This window comes from Nothoprocta perdicaria, unplaced genomic scaffold, assembly GCF_003342845.1.
Source record: "Nothoprocta perdicaria isolate Ctin4 unplaced genomic scaffold, notPer1 scaffold_114, whole genome shotgun sequence".
NCBI classification, from domain to species: Eukaryota; Metazoa; Chordata; class Aves; order Tinamiformes; family Tinamidae; genus Nothoprocta; species Nothoprocta perdicaria.
Window position 1 is genome coordinate 9,376 of NW_020454250.1, and position 27,479 is coordinate 36,854.

A 27,479-nucleotide genomic window follows, 5' to 3' on the forward strand; every position below is an offset into this window, starting at 1 on the left:
AATCAACTGTAATGTTATAAATACTTAGTGTGGTACAGGAGGCCTTGAAGTGTTTTACAAAGAAATCTTTGTACAGGTGGGAAAATCACGGTGCAGTCAGGGAAGTGGTTGCTGAGGACTGTCCAGGGCAGAGCCAGTTTCAGAGGCAGCAGTGAGGGAGGCTGCCCTGCAGCACTGGCACTTTGCAGTGCAGCCTAGGTGCTCGATCTCCTTTTTTGCACAAGCAGAGAAAGGGAAGGTAAGCGCACAGAATCAGCTGAGCCCCTAGCCAGGCCTTCTAGCACTGACTGTGCTGGGCCCATGAAAAATACAAGGATGTCCTGACCTCACCAGTTCCAGCTGGGTATAATCCCCAACACCCCTATTCTTAGTCAGTAAATCTGCTAATAATGTAGTGGGAAAGAGCACACTTTTTTTTATTTTTCAAGGAAAATGTGACTAAAGTTTTGAGATACTTTATGACCTTTTAGTGTGAAACTTTCGCTAAAAGGCTAAAGGAATTTTGGCAGACTGAGTGAAAAAAGTAGAAAGAGACATACTAAAATGGAGGAAAGCAAAACACCAAGGTGCTCTTCCTACACTAGAGACCTTCTGAGGACATTCATGAATTTGCACCGTGGGAAGTGCCCAAAGTACTTGGTACCAGCGGCATTTTGCGTGGTGTTCAGAGGAAGGTGGGGAAAGCCTCTGTGTCTGTTTCTCATTTCCCCTCCTGTGCCTCTTTGGAGGTTTGGAGCTCCCGTGGCTCAGGATCTCCAGTAGTCCCATCTTATCGGTGCAGGAGCACAGGAGTAATGGGCAATCTGCAGTTTCTTTGCAGCTTCTGCCCTCTCAGGAAGCTCTCCCCCTTCTGAACTTAACCTCCAGTTCGCCCCTGCAGAATACAGTTCTTTTCTACTCCAGCATTTGCCCCTGTTGGTGTGTTGCAGTATAAAATGTCAGCGATAGGTACTCACCTTACAGAAACTGCTTCACCCTCACACTTAACTTTTGCTCCTGCAGCTGTTACTGCCTCCCCCTTCTGCTGCGCTGAATAACAACTAATATGCACTGGGGATGGAGAGGGCCTTTCTGCAGTTGCGTCTTTTGGTCACGCTGTAATGAGATGAACAGGAGAAATGTCAGACTGGTGACCACCCCAGGTGCGAGGCAGGGGGGTGACTGCTCTTGCTGCTCTTGGTGCTGCTACAGCTGTTGTTCCCCAACAGGGACATGCTGCCAATGCTTTAACTCCATTTTCCTCTGCAAAATGTGTATATGCACAAAAATATAGTTCCATATTTTTCCTTTCATCTTGCTGCTCCTCAAATCCAGTGACTTCTGCTATCACTCTGACACCCAGGCCAGACATCTTCCCACTTCCCCCATTTCTTCTCATTACTTGGCTCAAGCTCAAGTTGTTGGTCCCCAACTTAACAGTCTAGCATCTGAGGAGGAGGATGGCTCCTGCTAGCATGGAGAAGCCTTTCCCTTGGACAGGCTTCCATGTTTACATAAGGCATAAACTGGCCTTACTGGGAGCTCACCTGGGGAGCTTGGAGCCTGTCTCCTGACAGGCCTCTTCTCCAATGCTGATTTGGCGAGGAAGATATCTGAGAATTAAGTGACTCTTGAGCTGTTCAAGTCGCAGCCTTCATATCTAGTTAGCATGTGAAATATGACTGTGTGTAATGAGAACTGACTAAGGAGACATTCGGGTTCAGGAATCAGCATGGTGAGAAAGCAGCATGAAAGCAGCATAAGAAAACAATCAAGCTGGAAGTGTTGCTTGCTGCATGCACACAGGTGGCTTAGGGAGGAGCAGTCACACAACAAATTATGCCTTTTTCTTTAATTACTTTGTTCTTCTTTTTTTTGATAATTTTTTTACATGAACAATCTACATAAACTATTGCCAAAGGCAGAATAACTGCACTTCTGCTCATTTGCAGTGGTGCACGTTTCCTTCTCTCTGCCTAATAATATGTTTTTTGTTTTTTGTTATGAAAAGCAGCTGATATATTTGCCTCTGGCCAGCCTGGTGCAAGTTGTAATTTGCTAAGCAATTAAATGCAAAATCATTTCCCAATTAATGATAATCTCCCTCCCTTTAGCTCGCCTCTGCATGATTGCTGGAATTTTGCTTTGACTGTGAATCAACGTTTGAAGGAAAAGGTCTTCATTTCTCATATTTGCATCCTGCAAATGTTATGTCTTAAATCTCCCTTTTTTTCCATATGACTTCATGTGCTAGCAATTTCTCTTAATGAGTAGCTATAACAAATGTACAGCATGGAAATATTGTTGTAAGACTTTTAGAACATTCTCATGCTTAAGCAAAGTGTTGCTTTGAAAGAGACGTAAAGTATATAATTACGCTGAGACCTTGAGCAAAATTCTGCTTCTCAGTCCATTCTTACCCTTTTTTGGGCTATGTGAGCAGGCTTTGATTATGCCCATGTTTTAAACAATATTGCCCCATGATAGGAACAGTGACAGGAACACCATATAACACCATTTTGTTATTTTTAATGGAAATTCAGCATTTTGCATGGGAAGCAGCCTTTTGTTGGGTGAAACTTTTTTTTTTCCTCCAGGAGAGTTTTCAGTAGAAATCTCCTAAGTTCTCACCTGGCTGCTCTCCTGCTTTATCATCACTCTTGGGATTTGAACTCCACCTTCTCCTTTGGCAGCTCAGATGCTTTAATCTTTATGTGCCTCAGAAAATGTCGCCTTTCAGCATTATTGTGTCCCTTGCTGCCTCATGAACTGTCTTTCCTATTCTGCACAAGCTACAAACATTAGAAAGGGCGCAAATGCAGCAAATAAGGTTGGCAGGGCATGGCCCTGCCCTGCCCTCTGAGGTCTCCTGCCCTGCTTTCCTTAACTTATTAGCATTGCTGACTCCCTCACTTGACCAGCTTCTGGGAAAATTTTGGAAAACTTATTCAAAACCCTATTTTAAACATTTTCTAACACCGGCACAGTAACAGCACTGCCACACTGTTTTACAAGGCCATAATTTGGTTCCTTTGCTGGCATAAACCAGGAGAGTTTTGCTCTGGTAGTTCCTCCACTTGGTGACTGGCTTACTGCCTTGTAAAACAGCACGGCGGGCCTATTATTACCGAAAGAAGGGACAGGCACCAGGAGACCTGATTGGTTGACACCTCTTTTTCATTTGGCGTAATATTTCTCTTCTTGGAAGTAGCATATAAAACAAAATGTTTGCAACTGTAGCACCTCATAATTTACTTCTTCCCCTGCAATGTGAAATCAATTTTAATACAGTTTGCTTAATTTATAACCAACCTACCGATGCTGCTGTTTGCTGTTGGTGTGGCACTGCACGCGCAGAGGAGGCTGTGGCCGCATGGCTGAGGGCAGGACAAGGTGGCCACGCTTCTTGGTCCTCGCTCGGGAGACCACAAGCCAGGAGCAATTCCTGCAAGTGCACGCTGGTTGGGAATGCGTGGGATATTGCGCAACGCTTGCTGCATTTTCCTAAGCACTTGCACAGCTCCTTCTGAAAAATTTGTTTCTACTTGGGAGACTTCTACATGAAAGATGGGCCATCTCCTCATCACCACGCAACAGTGGGACCGTCTGTGCAGACCTGGCCATCCTGCCTCACGCCATAGACCTCACTGCTTGTCACATCCCAGATCACTCCTGCCTCGTTCCCATGCACAGATCCCTGCTGCATGGTCCTCTTGGACATCCAGGGTGCCATAACCAGCATTAGGTGCTGGGTCTGGCCTCAGTGAACAGAGCAGGACTGTGTCACCCGCTAGCTATATGGTGCTCACAGCATCAATTCCTCATTTAGACTTCTCCAGCAGAGAAAGGAACTTCACATGACCTTCCAGTTATTTTAAATGATTGCAAGAGAGAAAACTGAGACCGTGCGGTGGAAAAGAAGCTCTTAAAAGAACATTTCCTGCTACAAGAGCAATTCAGTAATTCTCCCTTCCGCTGTGGGCTGAACTAACTCAAATTACCCCGTGCTTGGCAGGAGCTGGGAATGCGTGTTCACACTTAACAGCAACCTGTTGATGCACAGCAACTTCTCAGGTGTTACTGATTCTACAGTAGTATCCTCTTGCAGTACCTGTGCTGGGAATAACATCACCTGGCCACGAACTTGTTATCTCCCTCCTGTGGCGTGCTGTAGTTAGATGCCCTTAGTTGCCAAGGCCTACAAATGAGTAGGAATGCCTGAGAGATTAATGAGTAACTGAAATGTATTTTGGGTCAACCCAAGAAAGAGAAAAAAGAGGAAAAAAGTTACCCTTGCCAAAAGGAAAGGTGAATAAAACTGTTTTTCATTCATCTAAAGTTGATCATCATTTGACCCTAAACAATGTCTCCCTTTGTTTTGAGGACCATCTCTTTACTTTCTCTAAAAGGTGATGTGGTGAGATGCCATTTGAAAAAATATGAATGTTTTCAGAAGCTAAGAATCTTTCAATGTGTGTAAAATTTCTTGTTCTGCAGTTCTGCTTTGACTCACTTTAACACTTTGGTTTGCATCAGTGAATTGTGTATGTAGAGGTGAATGATTTTCTGGAAAAAGCAATCTCCCAGTAAATAACGCCACCTAGGCTTAGTGGTTGGCTAGCCTGCACCGTGCTAGTCTTAATCCGTAAACCATATAGGCACATGGTTTCTTATGCTAAATCTTCTTTAAATTTTTCTCTGCAGAGGATTTAAAGAATCAAGCTGTTGTTACAATTTTAGCATATGTGAGTGCTGAAAATAGTAAGGGACAAACTTTTTGAGACTTTCACTTGTCACTTTTCCCTAGTTTTTCCTTTTTTTTTTCTTTTTTTCTCTAATAGGGTTTGTTTCAGACGATATGCTGAGAGTATCCATGAGAAACTGGTGGTGCTACCGCTGCTGCCATAGTGGGAGCCTTTCTCCAACCCCTTCCAGCTGACTTGTCTGCCGTGGGATGGAGCCCACAGGCAGGAATGTTGTTCATTAAAGCTCACCTGCTTCTTTCTTCCGGAGCAGGAGACCTCTGGACATGTATGTTGATAGTTCAGCACCTTCCGCGCGTGCTCCAGCTGCGCCTGCCCAGCATGGGCCCCGATGGCCACAGTGGCCACGACAAAGCAGAGGAGCCCAGGCTGCTCCAGGGCAGCGCTGGGGCCCGGCCACGTCACTGAGACAATTAGTTCTTTTCATTCCTGATCTCGTCTTTTTCCTTTAATAAACACTACGAGACATCGCACAGCCAGCTGAGCAGCTTTTGCCCTTTCAGCAATGCAACTGCACATCTCCTTGCAAACCTGCCAGATTTCCTCCAAATCTGTACTTGTTAGTCACATTTGCTCTCTGAACTCTTACCAAATGGTTGCTTTCAAGCCATCTTACTTCAGAGTGGTATTGAGCTGCCAAAGTGCTGCCTCAAAGCCAACTTCAGTCCCACGTGCAAGAACTTGTAATTAGAGCGGGATTGATCTTGTCAATTTGCTTTTCTGCGTTGGCAGCTCTGGTTTACACATCCTGGAGGTGCCGTTTTGCCAAGAGGCTGCCGCCCCCGAGGCCAGGCTCTGCTCTGTGGGTGTCCGCCGGTCTGGCTCGCGCTCCCGGCCCGCAGGGCTCACGCTGCGGCCCAGCTCTGCTCCTCGCTCGGGCTCTCATCCCGGTCCATGGCCCTGCTAATGCCGATGCACTCACTGCCGTGGTGGCTGCGCTGCAGCGAATGGCGTGAGGAACTGGGGAGGCCGAGGCCTCCCCGTCCGCAAGCCCTGCCACAGAGCTGGTGACCTGCAGCCAGGAGCAGCAGCCACAGCCCATGTTGATGTGAACTTGAGCCATGTCTCTGCAGGGAACGTACATCTAAAGCAGGCTGAGACAAATGCATCAGTAAAAGCTCTGTGTGTGCATTCGGTCTTGAAAATATCCCGGTACGTACAACACTGTATTTAAATGCAGAACTTTCAGCACTAATTTAAACCCTACTCCTTCAGTAAGTTTCCCTGGAGTGACTGCATTTAACCTGGTTGATTAAAGGTTGCTTCTTTCCAAGGCGCCAAAGACATACGGAAGAAATACAACCGAAGTTGTGGATGTTTTTTAAAAAGCCGCAGGACGGCCCGGAATGGGCTCAACATGGTCCAGCTCTGCAGCCCGCAATTCCCCACGGGGAGTTGCACACAGGTCCATCCGGGCAGCCGCCGTTCCCAGCCCACCAGCCGCAGGGTCTGGGGGAGGCTGGAGTGGGAGGACTCCCGAATATGTTGGCAGCGTCAATATCTTTACAATAAAATGCAACTTTTTTATTTCAGTTGTGGAATCTGCTTCTCCAAGGAGAAGCATGGAAAATATGACATAAACTCACAGATGAAAAAAATAACAAGTTTACTCAGATAACTTTTTTTTTTTTAATTGAAGAAAACATTCTGTACTAAAAGGAGAGTCTAGTTCCCGCTTGGTAACATTCCCAAAGCGCTGCCTGCTTTTTGGCTGACGCTCAGACAGACTCTTCAGAGCTCTGCTGACAGGATTTAGAGCTTGCCAGTGGTGCTGGGCTAAGTTTAAAGCTCAAAGCCAGCAGCTGCCTGTGTTTGCATGCATAGCTAACGAGACATTGACTATCATCTTCAGTGCAAGAAATCCCAGAGGACTGCAGTTTAACAAATACCTCCTCAGTTCTACAAAGAAAATTGCACAGTGCTGCCCCAAGGAGCTTGCAGAAAAAATGGCTTCTGCCTGCAAAGGGGGAATGTTTCTGTCCAGGACACCAGCACTTTGGAGAGATTCTTGTCTTTGTGTACATACTTGAAGGTGGGCACTTCTGCTTATCAACTCCACTACCACTAACAGGAAAAAAAAAAGACACCCATGTTAGTTTATTCATTGCCAGCTTTTTTTTTTTTTTTTTTTTAAGTTTAAAACTCTGCAATTAAAACTACAACTGATCATTTTATTGGCTCAGTGTTCCTGCTCTGAGAGACGGCACACCTGGAGGTTTTACAGGAGTTTAGTTTTCATTTAATTCCTATGGGTTTTTGTCCCCCTCTCTTAACAAGAATCAGAATAGCTTACATTCCTGTACCATGCCTTTCCTCCCAAAGGATCCTAAAACCATTTACAAACTATAAAAGCTGCTTTTTCTGTAAACAGAAATCCCTTTACCCATCAGTGAAGTGCAGCCACCTGGAGGGGAGGGGAGTGGAGAGCAGCAGCTGTTTGAAAACATGCTGCATCGTTACATTTTCAGCAAGAAAGTCTGAAGCTCTGCGTCCAGCTGAATGTATGGCTGGAATTTAAGAAGGTAGGATGTAATTTTTCAAACTGTAATTTGAGCAGGACAACATCCCCAGTTCTTGCCCCAAGTGCAAAGAGGCATTTAATTTTAGCATGCAGTCAGGACACCAGCTTTATGACTTATCAGAAAAGAAAACAGGACCTCTGGCAGGAAATTATCCTAAAGCTACTTAGAAAGGAAGTAAAGAACCAAGTGGATAATCAGCTCCCAAGCAAAACTGTGTAATATTATTTTCATGAAAGCCTAAGTGCTGTGCAGATCTCAGGCTGCTTTGTTTTCCAAAGCTCAGAAAATCACAGCCAGAGGGAAATGGCTGCAACAATTCTCTGGATGGCTCACAAAAATCATCCTTCTCATCATTGTCAGAATATTAGAATAATAATAATCATAATAAAAATGATTACAAGTGATGATACAAGGAAAACCAAATTCATGTGAACACACTGAAGGCTGCTTTTGTTTATTTTCAAAGAGATTTCTTTTTGATGACTCAGAACAAATGCTAAGTCCTGCTATGGCAAGATGTGTACTTGGCAAAATTGAAGTAGAAGAAAAGTATAGCAAAAGCAACACTAATTTAAGATAAGCATACACATCTTATCCAATTAGGAATGATGTGCAAAGGAAGAATCGTTTATGCCTTTTTAAGCACTGCAGCACAACTAAAGATTTGAAACTAACTCACTCCACCAAATGGGGTTCCAAATACGACACTCACAGCTCCCAAGGCTGAAGTTGTTTCATGCTCATCATAGCAAAAATAATTACTGCTTATTTAGTTCTCCTCATCCAGGGGTCACCAAGGATAAGCCATTATCCTGATGGGCTGCAAGAGAGACAGAGAGGGCTGTTACCCAAAGTGAAAAGAAAAAAAAAAGGGGGGGGGGGGAAAGAAAAGTACTATTCATCTTTTAATTAGTAAAGCTTTTATTATTATTATTCTCAATAAAGCACCCTTATTGTCTCCACTGTTCAGGTAATTCCTGAGAGTCGCTCTGTTGCTGAGCTCAGTGCTTGGAAGTTACCTCGAGAGAAGCCCATTTTGCTTCAATGACAGGAGGGGCCGTTGCTTTCCTTACTAACACTTCTCTACATGTTCCTCAAATGAAAGGTTGTTAACGCCTGGCCATCTGGTGAATGTGACTAAGGGAAGGTGTGAGCAGAGAGCGCTAGAAAAGGACTAAGCAGCCTAAGGAGGAAAACCAGCAGAAGGGGGAGACTGGGGCAAAATTGAGCACGTGCTGCTCCCACGGCTTTCATCCCGAGGAATCCGGATGCCGCGTGTGCCCAAACCTCACACCATGGAGGAAGGGACTGTAGAGACCCTTGCTTCACTTGGCCCTAGCTGTTAAATTATTCAGGTTTCACTTCTGTTTTTGACTCTAGCTTTCACTCTTCGGGGTAATACAGAGGTGATGGTCTCTCTAGTGCAGAGAGACCTGTTTTCCTCAATCAGATTTGTGTCCTCCCCTAGACTCCTCACAGGTCATGGGAAAAGTCAGTGTTAATGCACCTTAACCTGGTGTTCATTACTTTTCTAAGGTGTTCTTGGCAGGTTAAGAAGAAAGTAATGCAGTACGAAATACCAGAAGTTCCCTAAAGGAAAAATGGTCACTGAAGAATAGAATAAATTCTTTCTGTCCTAAATTTCTAAATATATTGTAAGCTGCAGAAGTGAAAAGAATTTTTAAAACAGTAAGTTTACTGTGTAGTTGATTTATCTCATTTCTTCTCATCTGGCCAATGAAAATAATCCAGTTTCATTTATGCTGAGATCGGAGCAGTACAATCTAAATATCAAGTAAAGTAATCTAAATATCAAGTAAAGAAATATTCTGTTCTTTGATTCTTCTTGTTCTTTAATCTAGAGTTTACACCTTTTTAACATCTTCTCTATGATTTTATATTTTTATTCAAAATTATATTAGAAAGATTTTCAAATGAGCGGTCTTCCCCAAAAAAGACCTACAAATATAGGTTAGAGTTAAAGCAAGTTTATAAAACCCAAACTTGCAGAAGTTGGTACATCCAATTTATTTTCTTTTATTAGTATTAATTGAAGATAACCCTTTTAATTCTACTTGCTTCCCGCATGCAGTTTCCATGTTAGAAGGTCATTCTCAAGCTATAAGTCATGGCTGGGTTCACTCTATTGAAAGACAGAGCATGTAATTCTTGCAAGGAGATCAACTGATATTTCATCCCCCAGCGATAAGAGTCCATAACAGGATGAAGATAACATCAGAGTCATTGAGGAAAAGGGTAACTATACCTGAAAAATACATCATGATCCAACCTGTAAAGTATGTGTGCAGGAAACCTGAGAAGGCCTCAATGTTTTTATCAGTTCTATCTTATTTAGGTACTGAAGTGATATAAAAGCAGGGGGAAATGATTACAGAATTTCAGTTCCTTTACAGTATTTCCTTCAAAGCCATGGGTCAAATAGAACTATACCAAAAATAACCTTCCTTTATTTTATTTGAGAAGTATAAATGCAGCCAAGGCCATCGAGGGGCGCACCATGTTTATGAAGGGTAAGTTCATGGTCCATGAAGCGTTTACACATTGGCTTAACCTTTCTTTGACAGTATTTCATCAGATCCAGTAGGCCTGACAGTGCGAGATTTCAAGCACTGCTGGCTGTTTAGTCTTTTTGCCTCCCACAGCTTTGTTCAGCAGTGGATATATAAATAGAAGCCAGTTATGCTTTAGGAAGCCCACCTAAAAGTTGTGTTAGTTTCGTAATGGGTGTAACATGACTTGTACCCTGGACACATGAACGAAACAGATATATAAAGTTTTGCTCTAACATGAGGAGGATGATAATCTTGTTAACAGATGAAAAGAAGTAATGATTCCTTTAGTGTATATATGCTCTAGCTTGAAATTTTTGCAAAATAGATAAAGAGCAGAGCGGCAAGTGTTGCTGTAACATAGTAGTGAAGTCAGGATATGTGTTATTTTTGGCAACCATAAAACTCCAATTAAATTGTAATTTTAATACAGGCAGTGTTGGCATAGATAAAGTATGGCAATTGTTTATAAATATGCATCTAGATATTATAGCTTGTGGTTAAAAACAAAGTTAAGGAGAACTGTTTTCCTAGGAAGAGATTTATGGTGTCTTTGTTTGTTTGCTTTTTAACTAAATCAGAAAGAAGGGTGGTTGGTATGAAATTTGATGAGATCTGAGATGATTTTGGCTTTATTCGAAAGCTTACCCAAACATTATTAATAAAGAGTATTTAACTCATACTTTTTGTAAGTTATATTTTCTGTGCCAGCATGTAATATCTTCTGTAATAATTTCAGTATATACATGTGAGTATTTGGTAGGAAGTACCTAAAGAAAGAGCTATTTATTAGGCGTATTCTTATCACTGCCTCAACTTCAAAATCTTCCACACAGGTCTACCTACCATGTAGAAGACATAAGTCTTAAATAGGGAGACTTGGAGTAGGTTCAGGATAACACTATAGGCAAAATCTATGCTTGGATTCAGAGGCAGATTCAAGGTCAGCCTGAAACTGCTGCTCTTGTAAAATTTTATCTCAGTGAGGCTGGCAGAAAGCATGAGAAAACCATTCTTGCTGTTTTTTTGTATTGGAAACCTCATTCGTTAACAGTTGTCCTGGTGAGTTTCCACTGCTTGTGCCCAATACTTTAGAAGTTAATGTGCATTCATCACAATTTGTTTGCATCCTTCTCCCATGCAGAAAAGGAGGCCCTTTCACATTTCAGATGTGATCCAAACCTGTGGGGGAGTTTTTGATCTAAGACACCGTTCAGCCCTTCCGTCTAATGCCACTTGGCAGAAATGATCTTTGTGCTGAGTAGGAACGGGGCTATGTGGCAATGTGAGATATTTATACAGATAGAGTTATTATCCCTTCATAAATTTCCTGAACTCTACCGTTCTGTTACAAGGATATAATCTCTTCCTAATGGAGGACTGTTCAGATACCCTCCATTATATTTTATGGGAGCTTTCTATGACGATGAGATCTCTCCCCTCCTTTGCCGGACAGAAATGACATAAATTCAGAGTAAGTCCATCCTTAAAATCATGCCAACTTTTTAAACAGACCCAGGTGAATCACATGACTTGAAGCAATCCACAATACCTTCATTTAAATGTGACCTAGAATAGGAGGTAGGAGCCGGACATTTCCTGAAATGCAACCTGAAATGTAAAGCCATCACAGGGCTTTTAAATGGCTTAAAATTTTTGTCACAGGAGACTAACACCTCTTTTAGCACTAACTGACTCCCTCTTTTTATTCATGCAGATGTAGATTCTCAGCACTGCATTAGACTAAAAGCCTACTTTTAGAAGTGAATCGCCCACATTAGGCTCCAGATAGTCACACTGGTAAGGAAATGTCAACATTTATGCTGCATATATCAGCTCCTACTGCTATTTGTAAATTTAGTCCAATGTCAGGAAAGCTGTTAAGGCACTTCAAATTAGCACATCCACCAGCAACAGCAGAGAAAAGGAGAAGAGATGAGAAAGAAATGGAAGAATCATTGAAAAAATGATTTTAGGTCTTGCATTTGTGGTCAAGCAGGTCTTGTGCCACCTGGCCTATAGTCTCATTCAAGGCACAAGTCACAAACTGATACGTATCTCAGATAATCTGCTGTTTTTTTAAGCTTTGTGTTTTTCATTTTTCTATCATGTAAGATGTCTGATTTAAATTTGATACTGTAGATTCACCGTAATTGCTATTTTTTTCTGCTGTCTTGAAATAATGGAACAAAGACATTAGTTCCTGTGGAACTTGATATTGTTTGTTTAATAACAACCTGTGTTTACTTCATGCTTTGCATCATCATAAATAAATCTGAATTCGCAGAAGGCTGCTCAACTCTAAACCTGGTATCAGGCTAAATTCTGCCATGGACATCAGCATCATCATGCTGATCACATGATGATCTGGCATCATCAGCCAGATGCAGACCTCAAAATGGAATATGGTGCTCCATGAAGATCACCAGGACACCACCCAAAGCAATCTTTGGGACTGCTATCAAGTCAGCTTGGGAGCTCCTGCAGGATTCTGTTTCCTTGCAGTCTGCAGCAAAAGGGCCAGATTAAAACTGCCCTTTATCAGTTTCTGGGTATGTTTCTAATTCCTTGGGGCTGAGAGCTAGAGTTGGCATTAGGTTGCTCTGACTAAATGTAGGAAATCAGAATGTAAGTTAAACAGGAAAGGGATTGAGAGGATGGAAAAAAAGGACACAGCCACAATCCCTAAACATCTCCTACCACATGCAATTCAGCTCATGCCTTTTGTGCTTAGCTCCCTTTTCCCATGCACTTGTTTTTGATCTACAGCACACGCAACGGTGGTAACTACTAAAACCAAAGGAACATTTGCAAGCTATCAAAGGAGGTGGAGTAACTCAGGCAACTGGAAAGGGAAACTCTGCTATTTCTCAGGATATTTATAGAAGGGTACCCCCACTGCCATTTGTGCTTCAGGGAGGTCCTTCCCTTGATTACTGATAGTGTGTACTTTAGCCATGTGTGGCGCAGCAGATTGGGCTCTGCACTGTGAGCCACAGTTCCCCTTTCCCAGAGCTTCCTTTGAACTTTGCAGCCCTACGCAATAAAGTTATGTGTGGTGCTGGGCTGGCCCACCCAGAGAGCGAGATATTTCTTGGAAGCTGTCTTCCACTTCCCTACGCTAAGCTACTGTGAAAATGCTATGGTAGGATCCTTGTGTCAACAGTTTTCCTTCCTCTCCTCATCCCGGCCTGCCGGCTAGAGACAGACCTCGACCATCCCAGACGGAGCGGCACCTTCCGCTCAGAACTGTCCCATTCATGATCGACTGCATGCCCAGTCACAAATATTGTCATTCCTGTAGCTGAAGGGATCCTGCACAAACTCTGGAAGGGTTTCAAACGCTCTATGTGGTGAACTTCGTTCTGGCAGGTGTGACTCTACACATAATAAATGTGTAGCTCATTCAGTACCAGCTACAGAAGGCAGCAAGCTTAATTTTCACAACTCACTAGCTATGAGCAAAACAAATTGTCTTAGAGCTTTAAAATACTCATGAAAGACTCTGAGGATTTTACAGTTCAGTAGGCACTGGGCATTAAGGTAACTCATTTACCACTTTGTCTACAAATATTTATTTCCCTCCCAACATTGTGATATATGTCTTTTTTTCACAGCTTTTTTAATTAAAAATAAGCTATATATTTAAAGTATATATACTTTACCTACTTAAAATACCCTGTTAACTCAAAAATATCCTCAAAAGAAATAGCTTATTAGTGGGAAGAGGCATATGCTCTAGCCATCTTTTCACTGAAAAGAAAAATGACTAACTTCAAGTGGTTTTAAAAAAGTTTCAAACTTGAAGAATTGTATCCTCATATTGACTCTTGGTAGAAGAGAAATATTTTGGTACAGTACTAAATGCAAATATGACTCAAATTAACAATTTCAAATGCACTTATACTCACCTTTTAAACTGAACTTTAAATTTTCACATCCATTCATTAATGACTTTTTTCCCCAGTGTTTTCTTCAACTATGAACTGTCAATAAGTGTGTGCATCAGTCAGTCTATAAATGACCTGCCTGGATACCTGTTTCAATACCAAGGAAAAGAACTTTTTCCTGCTTCCAGAAAGCAAATCAATGTGTTTTTCTTCTATTAATAATACTTTTCCCATATTACAATTTCCATCTAAATTTCTAGAAGTGACCAAAGTCTCCTTTTACCTCTGAGAGATGGAAAAGTGAGAGGGGAAAAATAGAGCTGATGCATTCCCGAAGACCCTGGAATAGTTGTGAGAGCGGATGCAAAGAATCAATTCCTGTTCATCTCAACGCTAATGTGCTGCTGCAATTGTTAAACCTTGTACTCCTCATATTAACAACAGTCCCTCAGAAGAGCATTACCCACCCTGCTAATGGAGCTACTTGGGAATGCTTTTGCTGTGTTTTCCCAGGCCTCTCCAGAGAACAATAGGCTCATACGTTTCCCTTGGAATTGGCAGAGGCAGATTAAAAGAAGAAACCCCAAATAGTATGTGATATTCATCGGTCTACGCATTTGGTAGGGCTCTTGGTTTTGCCAGCAGGCGCATGGGTAGAAATCAAAGACTATACTCAGGCTCTGTATGAGGTTTGTGGATGTTTCCAGATTAAATACTCTGGGAATTTGCCTTCACTCCGGAAAATGCTGGAATTAATTTTGCTCTTACAATTGCACTAACCATGGTCACCAAAGGACAAGAGAAATTTTCTGCTGTGAATGACTCAGATTTGTCATGCGCAAAAATCTTGCTCCGGGCTGATCTTCCTAATGAAGCCCATTTCTGGCTAACGTGGATGCCGCAGCATTGTTTCCTCTGCTTTGCCAGCTTCCTAGGATCCCTGTCTTTTATTTAAGATTCCCAAGAAGCTTGTTGCAGTGGCTCTGACTCCTGCATGTGTCTAAGGCTGGAACATTTTAGCACTTTATAGTCTATGCAACTGGATCACTATGCATGTGCCCCAAGACTACCCTGGCACAAGAATCACCCTGTAAATAAGAACTCTTGTTTACTATTGCACTGCTTTAATGGTTTGAAGGCAACTAGATGTTTCATTTACAACTGAGTTCTCAATCCTGGCCTTGAGGATTTCACTCTGGTTTTAATTTCTTGAATACTTTTGCTTTGAGCATAATGCCAATAACTGAGAGCGTATATGGAAGGGGAAAGAGAGCAGAGGAGTCACCACATTGCGTAGCTTGTGAAAGGCTGGAACGGGGTGGCTGCTGCTGAACAATGCCCATTAAAAAAGCACAGAGCCTATGCTGGCAAGTTCAGTGAGCTTTAAAGTGATGTGGTTATAATATGTCCCCCATGTCAGGCTGCATTGCGCTGCCAGTACCGTAGCAGAGCTTGTGAGTAAATGCAGAAATGTCCCCAGTATCTCACTGAATGTGGAAGCTACCAAAAAACAGGCACAGGGGAGGGGATTTTTTTTTTTTTTTTTTTTTTTTTTTTTTTTGTGAATGTGGGAAGGCAGGACTGATAAAGTGAGGGAATTCTTCTCTTCACTCCACTATTCACCCCCCACTCCACCACTTCACTCCACCACTGTTACCTCCCCATATACATTGACAGTCTAATCTCTATGATCCTTTCAGAGATGATGGAGACATACAGGCACACTCTCAGAAATATCCCATCTATTTTAGAATCTACTTTAAATGGAATTAATCATCCTCTACTACGCAATGATTATGTAGATTTGATAGCTATAGACTATAGAAAGAGGCTGGAGTGACTAGCTCAGTGGCAGATGCCCACATTGTAGACCTTCTCTAGTCACTCAAATGAAATCCCACCCAAAATGCACTGCACATCTTTCTTGGGGTTGTAAATTACTAACTTCTTTATCTGTGAGAGCTCAATGATCCATCTTGTATGTCTTACTGCTCTTATTATGTCAGTGTTAACATAGCTAATTATTACACATAGACTCAGCATGAGACAGAGGTTACCATAAGCAAGAACAGCAAATTCACAGTGAGGGTGAAACATGTAAAATTAACTTTAAAATATGCTGTTTCTTGTCACTTTACATACATGACTACAGAATTTCTGCTGATCTTATTACTTATACCTATTCCGTTGTGGCATAATATGACATTGAATATCAGCTGGTCAAAATTTAACAACCTAAAGTTGATAATTGTGTATTCTAAGCATTTGTTCATTTTAATTATATTTTACTCTTGAAAACAAAAATTTAATGATTAAATACTAAAAAAGAATGGTAACAATATGATGGATATACTTTTCTTCCATGCAGAACAGTAGGCTGTTAGATTGAACTGGATTCCCAAATACTGGTTTTGATCTGTGGCAGAAATCCAGACTAAACTTACTGTGTTTCTAGAAGCATGGCAATTACTAGTATAAGTAAAAAATGCTACTCAAACTTGTTAGATCCTCCAAAGCTGCTCTGAAGCCTACAGAAGACAGTGGAGGTTAAGCCTCCATCAGTTTCCTTCTGCACTGAGTTTCCCTTTCTTCATTAGTCCAGGCCTGAGGTATATTAGAAAAGGATTTTTGTGTGTTTGTTTCATTTTTGATAAAAGAGGATTTTATATTAGAGCTTTAATTTACTGAGGTGAAGCTGGAAGGGGAAACGTGGCACAAAGCAATATCTAAAGAGGGAATCTTGCAGAGAATCAGCCTTAAGAACAGAACAGTTAATTGGAGAAGCATTTGCTAAGCCTCCTATCCAGAGTATCTAAGCCTCAGGTGGAGTTGCAAAAAGCAAATAAATACAGAGGAAGGAGAACATGTAAGCACTGGAAATAAGTTTGTAAGGACATTATCTTAAGACACTCTGCTTCAAAAAACAATTCAGTGTTACAATTAAGATAAAGGAATTGAAACAGAAAAAATATGAGAAATTAGTGTGAAAACAATTTCTCCCTGCTCTTACTTCTCTGTCTTATATAATTCTGTAAAAATACCTACTTTCTGGCTTATTTAAATATGAATGTCTACCCTGAAAAAAGAAATCACCTAACAACGACTTGGCTCTTAGGCAGAGCATTTCATAGACGTTAATAATTTATATGGTTTTAGTGAAAGCTGTGATTATTTAGATCTCATATAAATAAAAAGCATTGCTATCACCTGTCATAATACCCTATATTGTTGTAGGTCAAGATAAAAGTTCTTTAGAGTGATTGGCTTAGTCACTGCAAGAATTCAAAGGCTGTTTATCTCGATTAATTAAAGACCTGTAATTACAGCAGTTTGACCTCGAGGAAGGTAATTACTCCACAAAAGCTCTCTACAGGAAACCAGACATTAGCCTTGGCTAATTAGCCTGACATTCACAAGCTGCCTGTATCAGAATGCAGATGGTTTGGCAACAGCAGCATGCAAACAGCATCTACAAATGCTTCAAGAGCTACCCAGAGAAAAGCCACTGCCAGTCAGTGGTGGCTAAGAGTGAAAGAATTTTCTTGATGGCTTTTATAACTTTCTTTAAGAAAAATCCATTTCCCAGAGACAGTTTCCCATGGAAAAGGATGGAAGCGGTAAATGGCAGCCTGAGAGAAATGACTCAGTTTATTATGGGAAAAAGTAGATGAGGGTGTTTCTGTAAACTTTTCTGCTATTCCTTGTCCTTCTGACAGTGATTAGTCTGCTTATGCTTATTGGCACATTCTTCAATCCTTCCTCATTTCAGTGCCTATAGGGTTTATATTTAGGTTGCAGTCAGCTCCCTACATATGGTCCAAATACATCCCAGAGACAATTAAAAAAAAAAAAAAAGGCATTTAATTGTGCTAAAAGTTGCAACATTTACATATAGAATAATACTGGATTTTGGTTTGGATTTATAGTTCCAGCATCCAAAGATATATAAATAATGACTCAATAAGTCCTGTAGAGATGTGCTCAAAATAAGCTCTGAGTAAACAGTTTTTACTTTATATATATATATATACACACACATATGTATTGTTTATTCACGTCACTGTCATCTCCAAATGACAGCCAAATTTTGACATGTATGTGAGTATCTCTTCCAACAGTTTCATTACTTGAAGGATATAGATATGACATCATTTTGGTAAGCATGGCATGATAAAAGAACAAAAAATGTCATTTGGTAGCAGGGTGGTACATGATGGGCCTAGATACTCAATGCCAAACTTGTATGTCTCTTACACTGGCTAGGGGTTCATATGTTACAAATGAGCACTCCACCCACCTATGAATTTGGGTGGTAGCCCAATAACCCACAGCCAGCAAATGGTTTGGTCCTGCTCTAAAGGCCTGACCTTGAGAGATGTGTTGCTCCTATCTCCACAAAGTCAATCCCTCACCATGCTGCCAGGGTGTTCAGCTGTGGTGGTAGCAGATCCTTGCAGTTGTGGTGATGTGGTCTCTGTAGAGACTTGGCTGGCACAATCTCTCACCAAGAAGGGCTGTCATGCACCAAGAAGTTCGCGAAGTCCCTGATCAAATGACAGGCACTCATAAGCAAATGGACTGAGCATCAGAATTGTCTAGACCTTGCTGAGCTCCCAGATATGTAAGGTCTCTTTCTTATTTCAAGCCACTTCTCTCAGTTTGCTGAGAGAATTCTCTCAGATGCTACCAATGAAAGAGGGGACTTTTGGAGAATTCATTTAGCTACTTCTGATTAACCCTCAAAAGAGTTGAGAATTATTTTTTTCTTCTTTTAAAAATACCTATTAAAATAAAAAAAGATTTGAAAACATTGCCAGTAACAATGCAAACTAAAAATTTTAAGCCATGATAAAGTTCCTGCAGGAAGCCTAAAATTTAGAATATGGTAAGCATTCTGGTCAGAAGCAGAATAATTGATACATATCACTAATAGAAATACCCTTGATTTTCCTTTTCATTATTTGTATAAACATATTTTATTCACTAACAAAATGCTTTACTATCTCAAATGCAATTTTGAAGAAAAATTGCAAAATTATAAGCAAAACATCGCAATGTATTAGAATATTTTTTCCTCCTGTCATAAATAATGGTTACGAATTATGAAATGTTTTGCAAATGAACAAAGAATTTGAGAGGAATATGATCATAAAATCAAGGTAATACTATAAAAAGAAAGTAATGCTGGTAAATGACTATTCAATGGGTGTTACTGAGAAAAATTTCTTCCCACTTGTTCCATCTGTGTCTGAGCAATGTTTAGTTTTCCATCAACTAAACCACTTTCACTATGCCTTCTGAAATTCAAAAAAGAAAGGGCTAGATTAGATTTTACAAGATACAGATGAAGGGGAGAATGAAGAAGAATAACTCCTCCCACTCCCCTCAATGTGGAGTTAAATATTTCTGTAGTAGTCCTTTTAATTAACTTCCCCCCCCCCCCCAAAAAAAAAAAATGTTAGATGCCTCAGGAATGCTGGAATAAATAATAGCAAAAATATTTCTCCTATGTTTATTCGTCATTCATGTATTTTCCAGTCTTGGAACCAGGAATATTTTCTTGCTCAACTGACAGATTAATATCTAAATTTGTCAAATGTTGCTGGAATCCCCTAGAGCCTCCCTAGAAAATAAGAAAACCTGTATACAAAGTGATTTGTGGGGCACTGAAAAACGTCTGCTACCCATGCAAAGGAATGTGAAAAAATAAATGCCATTTGGTGGACAAAATTAATGTTCTCCATCACACCATTTTCCATACTTAGGCTCAACCTAAGTATGCATCTGTCTGTCACATTAAGGACTCTTGACTTTTGCCATGTCTGTTACATTCACAGACATTCATGACATGTCTCAAATTTACCGCTTTTGCCAGCACGTCCAGAGTGTTAGGAGATCGACATACATAGTTACATTGAATTCTGCAGGAACAGAGGCAAAGACCTGGTCCACGTGTGGGGAACCTGTAGTTTTCTGCTAAAACAGGTTAGTGACAGTGAGCACTGCTGCCCATGAAACACATGGTAAGCATTCTGGTCAGAAGCAGAATAATTTTCTTTTCTCTCCTCCAGACTCGCAGACTTAGGCGTTGACTACAACCCACGGAAGCCCTACTCAATGGGAAAACATCATGAAAAAGTGCTGCTACTCCTGCCTGACATTTTGTTATCACCTTTCAGGGTCTCCCAACCCATCATCCCTCCACAGCCCTCCCTCAGCTTCCCCCTGCAATCTCATTCTTCATGACGTACTCAGCATGCACACAAACATCAGTTTTGTCCTCCTGCCCAAACTGAGAGTCCACACGGGAGGACCTACAAATTAGGGTGCTGCAAATCAGAAACACCTATGTCGGCAGAGGCCTCTGCACCTTTATTTCCTCTTCCAAATTCCCTGTCCTTTTACATGTGTTTCACAGGGCTGAGCACCATATGAGCTGTCTCTGGGATCCAAGAGACAGTATGACAGTGAAGTGAGAACAGGATATGTATCTGATTTCCCACTTCACCGAGCCATGGAGTTTAAGCCTATCTGCTTTCTAGATGTCCAATCCATGTAAAAGTGGAGGAGCAAGCTGCTGCTGCTTTCCAGATCCATTCAATCCTCTGCCTTTATAGTCTTTGCCAAGAAGGCTAGGAAAACTAGTGGTGGCATTTAGGAACTTTTCTTTAATGGGGCACGGGGGTGGAGGGAACCGGTTATGGCTGTCTTTCCTTCAAGAAAGAGGCTAAAGCCTAACAAAGAGCCACAGGAACAAAATTGCTGGCCCTGAGCATGATTCCTCCCAAGTCCGTTTTTGGAAAGATAGCTGCTTATGCATATGGGATGAAAAACTGTATCCTGGAAAAACACAGAAAGTAAATATTTAAAGAAAAAGAAACACAATGAGGCAAAATGCTTTGTGTTTATATTTCCATGGGCCACCGCCAAGTATCTCTCAGCTTGTTACCCATCTAGTGTTTAGTATACCATATGTTTTTTAAACCAGTGGATTAAACTCCTCCATGGTTGTGAATAACATCAGTGCATTAGTTCTGGACTTCCTCTCCTTGCATTTGTTGCTAATTTTCAAGTTTCTCACATCTCTCTGACAATTTCTGTCTGACTGTTTACATGTTTTAGATTTCTGATGGAATGTATATATTGCTCTTACCACCACCCAGGATCTGCTGCCCATTATCCCCAGGAACGTTGGATGTCGCTCAGCCGTATTTCAGTGGACATTTGAAAAAAACAGGCCAGGAGTATCCACGATGTCCTCTGAGTCTCAAGCTCCTCGGTGTCTGCCTTTTAACACTTAGAGCACCATCTCCTTTCAGAGAAGGGAACAGCGTCACACCTCAACCTCTGTCCAAAGTTCATGGAAACTCTTATCCAAATCCTTCTTTTTTTAAAAAATATGAAAAAGATTATGAATCAGATTCTCACTTGGTCTCTAACACAGCTATGCCAGTGCAAAGACAGCACCAGTGCACTGCACTATGCAATGTTCAGTGGTCAAGTACCACTTCAGAAGTGACTAGGGAATAGGCATTTTGCAAAAGCCCCCCACACAACCAAGGATCCACATATCCTCACAGCGTCAGAAGGCTGAAGGTCCAGTCATCAATGCTGTTCTTTTTCCAGGGTGCCAAAAGAAGAAAAGAATCCCCCGGACTGCCACTCATATGGGTCTCTCAATTACATGACAGTGTTAATATAATGCATAGTTTTAAAACTCTTTAATGTTACTGATATCTGTGCCATGGCTTAGAAAATGTGATTGGTACATATATGTTCTTCTGTGTGGCTTCCACTTTCCATGAAAAAAGAAAATATGAGCTGAAAACAGAACTGAGATAAACACTGCCAAAGCTGCTGCCCTCTTTTTTAATTTATAAACAATTGGCAGCACATTCATAATGACAGTAAACATTATGGAGAACAAGTATTTTGGTGAGAACTTAATTGGAGCAGTAAGTATAGGCAAATCTCAAATTTTGATTTTTTAATGTGAATCTAGGAATACTCTTGTTAGAGCGGCAGTAACTCTCACTAGAGACATGTGGATTTTCTTCAGGATAATGCACTACTGACAGATATTATGCCATATTTGGGATCTGAGTACAACATGAGGGGAAGAGTCTTGGGAAGAGCCACTATGGCCCATGAACAAAGAGCCTCCCCTCCAAATTTCCTGCACAGCACCAGGTACAGAGTGTGGATGGATATTTGCTCTCCTCCTTCTTCAGTATGTCTGGAGAGTTCACTTAGTAGAGAGCCCAGGCCAGGCCCTGGGGAAGCTTCCAGACCAGGAATTGCTTGTTTGCATTGGGAAGGAGACTATTACTTTAAAATGTGAAAGAAATCTTTTCCCTCTGTTACACTGTGGGCAAGAACTCCATTCTGGTGTCAGAGTGAGTGGTGAGCTGCCTCTAAATATTCTGAAAATGCATTTGTTTACTTGAAGGGAAATGTTTTAATGTGGCTTATACAATGTGATAAATATTTGGTTGTTGCATTACCTAACCTGGAAGAGCTTGCATTTCTTGTTGAGAACCAAGGCAATGGGAAAAATGTCAAAAAATGTATTTTTTTCAAGTACAAAAACGAAGTAAAACTCTCACACTGAGACTGTGGCTGGGAAGAATACTAACTGGTGCTCTGTGGCTCATGAGTGCTTAGTACCAAGTTCCCATTGATCTCAATGACATGCCTGGTTTCTGTGGGAATTTGACTGTTGAATTTTCTTGAAGAGGTGGTCCATCTTTTATGTAGCTTGAGCCTTTGACAGGATATTAAGCACCAATAACTGCTTTAACCCAGTTGCTTTGTGTGGCTCTCTTGCTGCTATGCCCAGTGAGCCCTGGGAGTGTTCCCATGGTGGTTAGCAGAAATCCAAAGACACTTCAGGGCCTAGTCACCATTTTACAGAGCAGACATTTAGCAGGATTTAGCAGGGCAGTATTTTCATCCAGTGTTACATCTTTTTCCTTTTAATAATCTGTTCTCAATGTCCGAGAGTGACAGGATACAACTAGGCATAAATTGCAGCAAGAGAGATTCACATCTGGTTTTACGATGGCATTTCTAATAGTAGGGTTCATGAAATCCCCAGAGCTGAAAGGTTTTAAAACAGATTAGACAAATGTCAGTGAGGAATAATATAATATTATTCCTATATAAAAATAATATATTTGACAGTTGACAAGCTTCTCTCCCTATTACTGAGCTTTTTATAATGTAAGCCAGGTGAAGTTTCCTTTGCTCTATACAGCTAGGAAGGGAGCAGGACTTGGAGTTAAAACAGTAACCTCTAATCACCTCACAAAGTACCTGGCCAGCCACAGGGCAGGTTCTGGCATCACCAGAGCCGGGTGGGCAGCTCTGCCTTTGCCTCAGTGTCAGTGTTGCCAGAGCAGAGGGAGAAGCAGCTCTGCTGCACCCGAGGCATCAGCAGAGGCCTTGCCTGGCCCACACGCTTCGGCGGCGCCATCGCCAGGCCAGAGTCAGCCCCAGTGACGGCCCCATCGCTGTCCCCGCACACATCAACACGTGACAGAATCCTCAGGGCTACCCTGGCCCGTGTCTCTGAGGTATCCCCCATAAACATGAGGGAGAATCCCAACCCATGTTTCTGAGGTATGCTCCATAAACATGAGGGAGAATCCTGGCCCTTGTCTCTGAGGTATCTCCCATAAACATGAGGGAGAATCCTGGCCCTTGTCTCTGAGGTATCCCACATAAACACGAGGGAGAATCCTGGCCCTTGTCTCTGAGGTATCCCACATAAACACGAGGGAGAATCATGGCCATTGTCTCTGAGGTATCCCCTCACGACCTGTCACGTCCAGGCAGCCTCCACACCTTCCTAAAACCTTTGTCCTCTCCAGTGCCCAGATGTGGATGGAGTGAGAAGCACGGGGAGCCTGAGGAGTCATATTCCTCGCTTCAGACACACATATGCCGACACTCCCAAGGGAAGTTCACAGCAGAGATACTAGATCCCCATCTTTGAGGCCATCTCATCGGTCTCCAGAGGAGGAACATTGTTGTGAGGTTGCAGGTGGAGTGCATTTGAGCGGTACGGTGGGAAGGGAACGTGCGTTGTGCATGACCACGTTGAGTTGCAGGCCATGAGAACAAAAGTGTTGGCATCTTCTTCACAAAACAACCACGGGAAAATAAAAGTTGTTTAAAAACTAGATAGGCAAGGTCTGGTCAAAGTGCTGTCCAGAGAAATGACAGGTGTTTGTTCTCACGGGCCCTCTTCATGTCACAGCTTGTCTGAATATTAACGGGATCATTTGTGTGTGAAGGGGTAAAGAAGGGTCAGGGTCACATTGTTCTCTGCTTTCTTTGTTCCGCTAGAACAAAGTAAAGAGTCACATTTGAATCCACAGAGTGGAGGGCAGCCAAACTGCACGCTTGGGAACCTGTTTGCATTTGCAACTAGCATAGTGTTAATTAAACTGAAATGGACTCACAGACTGCGATTTCCGCAGAAATGGATTCTGCGCTGACATGTTTCTCTGTAAGACTTTGTTTCAGGCTGTGTAAAGGGAAGGGGAGAGGCACTCCTCCTGCGAGCGTGTGTGCAAGAACTCCAGCTTCCTCAGCAGGCATGGGGCAAATCACAGAAAAAGTAACTCCCAGCCCAGAATATTATTATGCTTCTTACAGCAACGTAAGTGTAGCCTTGCTTTTTCAACAGAAACTGCACAAGGAAGAAGAAAACTAAGATATCAGCAGCACAAATATAGTTTGGGGTTTAACTAAAGGAAATGTTCCTATGAGTGATAATCCTGAAACTCAGGATTTTCAGGATTTCCCATACTTTTTGTCTGGGGAAAAAGCTACATGTTACCTCATCAGTATTCACCATCACTACCACTGCCTTCAGTTGCAGATCTGCCCTAAAAAGCAACTGTGTGAACACAGCACTGAAGAGGCCCTGTGTTTCTAAGTGAGTCTGTACCCTGCCTGTTCAGTTGGTTGTGCACAGAACAGCCTTTCTGGCTGTACTCGCTAGACCAGGCGACATGCTCGGCACAAAGCTCAGCTTGGGGCTTGGACCTGGGAGACATGTGATACACACAGCTCCCTTGTCGAGTCTTTCTCCAAAGCAGAGCTGAACCTGATGGAAAACCACTACAGAAAAGAGAAGGGAGAAGGAAGACTTAAAATCAGATGGAGAGAAGAGCTGTCCCTATTCCTGCTTGGGAGAGGAAACCCCAATCTGCACCAAGACAGGAACTTAGCAGGGGACGGGGCCCAGAAGCCCTCACCACTTCCATGGCGAGGAGGTGGCCTCCATGAGCAGCAGGGTCTCTTCACTCCAAAGGGGTGGATGAGTGATCCGCCGTGATCCCGGTACCCTGCCATTTTCAGGAAATTTTGCTGAATCAGCTGAAACAGTGCAAAATTAAAAATACAAGTTCTGCAGTCAGAACTTGATCCACAATGGCATCCACTCAAAGACCTGCAGACCCATCTACACATGTGTGGTCTCTTTGTAAAGACATGGAGCATTCAGAGCTTGATAAATGACATATATGGAGAATTTCTTAGAAGGAAAGATTATGGCTACCTTGAAACCAAACCAAGTGGGCATTCCTCTTCCAAAGGCATGAACTGGATGTTCAAGCCAATTATTTGTGATCACAGCTGTGAAGGCCTGACTCCCATAGGCAGAGTTATTCCAAAACACTTCAAAGCACTTTGGGCCATATTATTTGGTATGCTTTCACTTATTTACACTCATTTAATTATGTCAATATTGCAGTAGTGGCTTAACCTACCACCTGAGAATTTTTTCTGCATGAGGGAATCTGAGAGTTGAGATTTGCTTAGTGCATTTGTTAAAGTTAGCAAGTTCTTTTGGCATTTTGAGACATTAAATGAAATCCTTTTTTTTTTTTTTTTTTTTTTTTGATCTTTTTTGCTTTGATTTTTTGTTGCAATCAAGGTCAATGCAACTGAAATATTAAACTTTGCTTGATTTGAAGGGAGGCAGGAAGGAGAAATGTGATCTCATGAAACCCCTTTATTTCTCCCTGAGAGCAGGGGAGGCCTTTCCTTCCTGTGATTTCAAAGCTTGTCTAAGATTTACTGGAATCATTGGCAAACGCAGGATGTGCTTTGGTTTCATAATGAAATATACAACTCAGATCTTGCAAAGTTCAAAGCAGGCCCTGAGGAGCACCATTAAAGATGCTGCTATTGAGCACTCATGACACTGCTGTCATTCTCCATACTTTCCTATGGAACTTCCTAAAGTTGAAATTAAACTCATTTTTCTTTTGTATTGCCTTTCTGTAGAACTGAAAAATACCTCAGTTGTAGCAAAACCCCTGTTGAAGAATATGGGAAAGCAAAGAAGTTGGACAGCAAAGAAGGACAGAAGTGTGTCTTAGACATGAGATTTGTTTTTGTGGGTCTTTGTTTTGTTGTAGTTTCAAACTGGTGGACTGCATATGGTGTCAAACGCTGCTGAACTCAGGTGAAACTCAGGTCTGAGTTTCTCTCTCTGGGTGTTGCATGTTGGGCCTCTTGGGAATAGCAGCAGTAGCGTGAGGCTCAGCGGGATTCGCATGGGACCAGGGTCCAGACAGGACATTTCCAGGAACGTGCGCTTGCCGCAGACTCTCTTGATATAATCCAGGTGTGGAGCTACTCGAGTCTGCCAGGGCTCAGCCTGATTGCCCTGATTGCCTTTTTGAGTGAGATGTTAATCACTACACATGTCATTTTCAAATTATTTACGAGCTATTATATTAAGAAACTTGGAAAATCATTAAACATCTTCCTCGCTGTAGCTAGCTGAAGATTTATGACATCCTCAGTGTACCAAGCACTTCTCATTGCCACTTATGCACGGCGTCCTTCAGAAAAAATCTGCTTAGCCATGGTCGTTATCTGCAGGATGTATCTAGTGACAGGCTTCATCTAAACCTTATCTCCCGTTCTGGTTGGGGCTCTTTACCCCACTCCCAAAACAGGTGGATTTGCTTGGGGTTGGGCAAGAGCCAGCAGGACAAAAGCTTGAGGTCTCTGTCATCCTGCCGTATTTTCCCTTAACAAACTGTGCATTTCACCAGGCACAGTACTATCACCAGATGTCATGTTTCTGCTGGAAAGTCTGTTCTCAGGCAGCAAATGGGCACAAGGGTCAACATGAACATAAAAGTTATTTCCTTTTATGAAACCACTAGCATAGCCTCAGCCAACTTTCCTAGTGTCCCAGTATGGGCACTGGAGATGAGGAGAGAGAAAGAAGTGAGAGAGAAAAAATAATGCAGATAGTGATTTCAAAGGGGAGACACTGGAAGCATTTTGAACAGCCCCACAGATTATTTCCTTTTTATCTCACTAACTGTACATGGAGTCGAGGGTGGCTAGGCAGTTGATTTAATCAATCAGGTGTCTAAACTTGGGGGATGTGAATGCCCACAGATTCCGCAATGCCTGCATGAATATATGAACTATATGTCTGATTCGCCCTGCTGGCCAGAGGGAAAAGTTCCTGTTAGCTCCAGGAAGGATCTCTATTGTGACAGACATCTGTTCAGCTCTCCCTGCTGTAGATTGTTGTGGAAATAAGAAAGGGAGGAAGTGGAATACAAATTACAATAATTTACAGTCTTATTTGTGCACTCTTGACAAAACAGGTACAGATTCAAGGTTTTGCATCTCCTTCCCACAGCAAACATAGCCACACCAGTCTTTTTAGACTAGAAACTGGGGCTGTGTCTGGCAACAGGACAGCAAACAATA